This window comes from Podarcis pityusensis, assembly GCF_964106645.2.
Source record: "Podarcis pityusensis genome assembly, chromosome: 3".
Lineage (NCBI taxonomy): Eukaryota > Metazoa > Chordata > Lepidosauria > Squamata > Lacertidae > Podarcis > Podarcis pityusensis.
The window spans coordinates 98,941,545-98,947,540 of NC_138026.1; positions in this window are offsets into that span (position 1 = coordinate 98,941,545).

Genomic DNA, 5,996 nt, shown 5'->3' on the forward strand with positions numbered 1-5,996 from the left:
AGAGAAGCGTGCAAAAGGCCCGAATGATTAGCGCATGAAAAGCATTACTGAAAAAGCGAGGGAGCCTGCCGAACGCTCCTCGCTACACACTGTGTTTACAGAATGAGGCTTAAATGTAAAACAGGCAGCTTGCTATTCAAAGCAACACAAATGTAATCTAAGATCAGATAGCGTTGTTAGATAAATGTCTGAAAGGGCCAAGCCCGGTAAAGAATAAGCTCTTGACATCGTTCTTAATGAACTGTGACACCTAAAATAAAAACTGCCTATTTACTATTCCAGCCCTTGCCAGAATAAGCTATCGCAGTGCAACATCGTGTTATGCACGAGGAGGCAGGGAGAGCAGGGTACATATGTGCATCGCAATGTAAAACCAAGAGACGGGAAAGAAAAACAAGCACTGCTAGGCTTGAGGATGTGGTTCTTAATAAGGCAGCACATCGCTCTCCCATCTGCTGTGCTCTTCTGCAGCTCACAGTCATTTCAAGGCGGCTGTGCAGATCAGCCCCTCGACATCGGCTTCTACTGGCACAAGAAAAACATTGCTAGTACTACTGAAATGTTCATTTAGCACTAAAGGAGAATGACTAAATTGGTGGTACATATGATGTCAAGCCCAAATGGATCCTCACACAACCTTTAGAAGGAAGGAATGGCAGGTGTAGTTAGTTGTAGGTATGGAGCTCACACTCTGTATCTGTACTGTGTTTCGGTTCTCATCTCGGTTTGGAAAGTGCCAGTATTATAGATCCGTCTCTAAATGTGAATTTCCAACCAACCCTACTTGGAGCTGGCCTAATAAAGGTACTGCCCTAATGTGACAGCGGGTGGCGCTGTGGTCTAAACCACTGAGCCTCTTGGGCTTGCCGATCAGAAGGTCGGCAGTTTGAATCCCAAGACGGGGTGAGCTCCCATTGCTCTGTCCCAGCTCCTGCCAACCTAGCAGTTCGAAAGCACACCAGTGCAAGTAGATAAATAGGTACCATCATGGCAGGAAGGTAAATGGCGTTTTTGTGCACTCTGGATTCTGTCACACTGTTCTGTTGCGCCAGAAGTGGTTTAGTCATTCTGGCCACATGACCCAGACACCTGTCTGTGGACAAACATCAGCTCCCTCAGCCTGAAAAGCAAGATGAGCGCTGCACACCATAGTTGCCTTTGACTGGACTTAACTGTCCAGGGGTCCTTTACTTTTACTGCCCTAATATGGGTTTTGGGCATCTGTCTCAAGGGACAACCTTTGCTGCCACAGATGCATGATGTCTGCAGCCAGTGCAGGGAAGACCAAGGAAATGCACACAGGAGATTGGTATTGGGTTGAACTAGACCACAACTTTATTGATTACAGGTAAGAATAGGTTTGGCTGATGCATTGGGCATGCACGCAGCACCAGGCAGCTTGCATGCTCCCCAATAAGAACCAAGTGGGGTCAACCGTGTGCTGCAGAGTCACCCCCAACACGGATCAGGTGCTGTGATCCTGCATAGGCCACCATTTGGAGAGGTGTTTTGGCCCATCGGTCCCTGTGTGGACTCCCAGACAGAGTCACCTCTCCTGGGCTAAAGATCCAGTCCAATGCCTTATCCACCAATGTTGCAATGGTTGCCATTAGGTAGGTGGAAACCTGCAAGCTGGCCAATTAGCTCGCAGGAGAAAATTCATCCCTGGCCCCAAATATGGTGACCAAGTAAACCATAGCAAGGTCCTTACACCAACCTGCCCGCTCCCCCAATGAGAGGGCCCCTAATGGACTGGGTGGGTGGGTGAAAAATCCCATAACAGTCAGCAAAGAGTTATGATATCCTCTTAAGCATAGCAGGAGCAGGCAGCACCCATCCCCCATGCCCCTGCCCTGATTGGCCTCGCAGGCAAGGCCCACCCTAGAGAGGGGGTCTGGCATGGCCAAAGGAGGTTGCTGCCAAGTGACCATCCTTTCGCCCATCTGTACAGGCAGATAGCAGCCCTCTGGAACCAGCCATTTTTGGGCAGGAGAACTGCATTGCAAAATCCGGAGAACTGTACCATTTGATGTATAGCTGTCTTTCAGTTTGTTTCTTTTTCAGGAAGTGCAAAAATCCAGAAATTATTTCTGACATTTTTCCTCCTCGTATGCTGGTTCTGGCTTCTGCTAGTTCCATGGCTATTGCAGAAGCATCTACTTACAGTAGCTTGTCTGGCAATTCACCCAAACTGACAAAGGGGTGTGTGAAGGGCAATGGTGGGAAGAGAGAGGAAGGGAAAGGTTTCTTCAGGCTCCTTTGTGTAGCATCTTGTGTGCTATTTTGATTCCTAACAGCATAAGAACTGCTTTGCTAGCTCAGACTAAAGTTTCAAACTACCCCAACCTTCTGTTCTTTCAACACTAACCAACCAGACGCCCCCTGGGAGATTGCACTCTTAGAAGCAGAGTGTGGGAGGCTAGCACGAACAAGCCCAGACCATATTTAATAGCATTAAGGTTAATTTATTGGCAATCAGAAGGGGGGAAATTCACTGACTCTGCCTGCCTTGCTGACTGGAAAAGGCTCAGGTTTAACATTCAGGCATGCAAATCTCTGCATACTTCTGCAACTGATTCCTAGGACCAGATTGCCCAATGCCCTTTATAAAAGCTCTCTCTCTCTCTCTCTCTCTCTCTGTGTGTGTGTGTGTGTGTGTACGTACCACTCCACGAGTGCAATATGATATGATACACTCACTATGCCTCAACTTAAACGGAATGCGATACTCATTGTTAATATTATACAGCTCGATGGTTCCTCTACTTTCACGCCACCTCTTCAAGCCATTTGAAACCCAGCTTCTGTTTTACTAGACTTTTTGCAAAGTATTTGCACTTGGGGAAATTTCTGTTTTGCTAAATGGTATGTAATTCCAGCATGTTTGCACCAAGATAAATTAACTCAAAATCCCCAAATCCCTGGTATTTTCACACCAAGTTGCAGGAGGGGAACCACCCCAGCAGGCATTTCTGAAGGTTTTGTTGTGTCTGTTGCTTGCATAACTGGCAGTGGCAGGTGAGGAGGGTCTGTGGAGAACAATAAAAAAGTAATTTGTAAAAACTTGAATTCTACTGCTGCCAGTTATAACAACATATCTGAGCGCATTCCAGCCCTCTAAAGAATTTTCCCCACTTGTGCAAAAACAAAACCCCTGCAAATTTATGAAAGTAAGCATATTAAGCCCTTACAAAATATATTCACATGGTAGGAAAGGGGTAATCATAGAGAAAATTAAAATACTTAGTAGACTACCTCTTACCACTCATCTAGATAACAGTAAGAACACAATTCTTTCTTACTTGGACCACACAAACTACTTTAAAGTCATTGGAAATTCTGGCTCTGGCCAAAGACATTTACCTCGTGCCAGGAAAAATACAATAAAACAGCAGACAGGGAATCACTGAGCAGGAAAAAATAAAGATCTGGCAAATGCTCAGGGAAACAATGTTTTTAACTGCCAGCGAAAGCAAACTACTGAGGATGCTTGACAGATGCCTGGGAGGGAGACTGTTCCATTACGTAGGTGCCACCACTGAGAATGCCCTGTTTCTCATAGTTGCCCGGTGGACCAAATCAGACTATGACTTCATCCAAAGCTCTTAGTGAACAGGCAGTTTCATATTGAAGAAGATGCTCTCTTTCAGGTAAGCAGGTCCCAAGTTGTTTAGGGCCTTATCAGTCAAAAATAAAATCTTAAAGTGGGCTCCAAAGAAATCAAGAATCAGCACAGCTCCTGTGGGAGAAGTGTCACATTTGTGCAGCAACCTAGCTATCAGGCATAGTGATAGTTTACCATATAGACTTTAGAGGTATTCCCTAATTTGGCACACTAGTCACCCTATTATTGAAAGCTGGCAATTTGTGGGTGTGCCCTAATGTCACATGGGGCCAAGGAAAACCATGGACTGACTCAGAACAATAAAATTCTCTTTTGTGCTTATTGTGCTTGTTTTTGTGCTGACCTTTAAAGCCCTAAACAGCCACAGTTCAGTATACCTGAAGGAGTGTCTCCAGCCCCATTGTTCAGCCCAGACACTGAGGTCCAGTGCCAAGGGTCTTCTGCTAGTTCGCTCACTGTGAGAAGTGAGGTTACAGAGAACCAGGCAGAGGGCCTTCTCAGTAGTGGTGCCTGCCCTGTGGAACGCCCTCCCATCAGATGTCAAGGAAATAAACAACTATCTGCCATTTAGAAGACATCTGAAGGCAGCCCTGTTTAGGGAAGTTTTTAATGTTTGATGTTTTATTGTGTTTTTAATATTCTGTTGGGAGCCGCCCCGAGTGGCTGGGGAAACCCAGCCAGATGGGCGGGGTATAAATAATAAATTGTTGTTGTTGCTGCTGCTGCTGCTGCTGCTGCTGTTATAAATTTTTGTGGGCCCAAAACCACACAGCCCACAGTTAACAGATGCGTGCAAATTATGGGCCGCCAGATGCCTCCTCCAGAGGCCAAATTTAATCTACAATAAGCATGATATTGTTACTGAGTTACTGCTATTAATTGTTGTTTTCCCTCAGAATAATTTTATGGGTGAACACATTAATCCTGTGTCTTTCATGGCCCCTAATTTGTTGCTTGTGGATCTCTTTTGTCACTCTCCTTTGCACCCCTTTTTCTGCCGTGCATTATTTGAGAGGAGTGAAACAGTTAACCAGGGCCATGCTAATCTAAAGAGCTGCCATCTGAGTTAGCATGCATTAAAATTAATGGGACAATTCACACCTCAGAGGCAGTGCCTCAGGGTCTCTGCCAATTCAGGCAGCCACTTCCTTCCACATCACTTCATTTGGATAATATTGTGATAGTTTCCTTTCCTGCAACCCCAACAGCTACTACAGTGTAAAACTATGCCTGCAATAGCACCTGCTAGGTGTTACCTCCATCCCAGGCCTCCACTGGCAAGGGCTGATGACCAATCGCAGAAGGAACTGGGAAGCACCATCAAAAATCATGTGACGTCATATTATCTGTGAGCAGTGAGACATGTCCTGATCAAGGGAAGTAATAGCACAGCTCTGCTCTGCCTTGGTCAGACCACACCTGGAATACTGTGTCCAATTCCGGGTACCACAAATTAAGAGGGATGTTGACAAGCTGGAACGTGTGCGGAGGAGGGCAACCAAGGTGATCGAGGGACTGGAAACCAAGCCTTATGAGGAACAGTTGAGGGAGCTAGGTATGTTTAGCTTGGAAAAGAGGAGACTGAGAGGAGATATGATAGCCATCTTCATATATCACAAGGGCTGTCACATGAAGGAGGGAGCAGGCTTGTTTTATCCTGCCCTGGAGGACTCAAACCAATGGCTTCAAGTTGCAAGAAAGGAGATTCCGACTAAACATCAGGAACAACGTTCTGACAGTAAGAGCTGTTTGACAGCAGAACGGTCTCCCTTGGGAGGTTGTGGACTCTCCTTCCTTGGAGGTTTTTAAGCAGAGGTTGGATGGTCATCTGTCATGGATGCTTTAGCTGAGATTCCTGCATTTCAGGGGGTTGGACTAGATGACCCTGGGGTCCCTTCCAACTCTACAATTCTATGATTGTTCTCCTCACAGAAGCCCACTATTACACAAGCAACCCCCCCCCCAACACACGTCTGTTCATAAGATTAAATTATGGCTCCCATCATCACCAGCCCAAAACATCTGGAGGGCACCAGGTTGGGGAAGACTGGCTTAAGCAAAGGCCCATGGTGAATAACTGATTCCTGTCCCTTAAAATACCACTTCAGTTTTAGAAATGGGGCAGGAGAGACAAAAATGTGTGTTACAATATACTTTTTACCTGTATTATGGTATTGGTTTTGTTGTATCTATAACTGTTACCAAGCTTGGGAATAGAAGTGTGATTTCTTCTTCTTCAAAACCTTCTTTACTAATGTAAAATTAAATGTTCCTGAACTGTATGGCAACATCACAGACCATGAACATTCCATGAACAGAACAGAGCCTCTTCTGTTTGTTGTTTCTTTTTGCTCACAAGTCACTTTTGGAA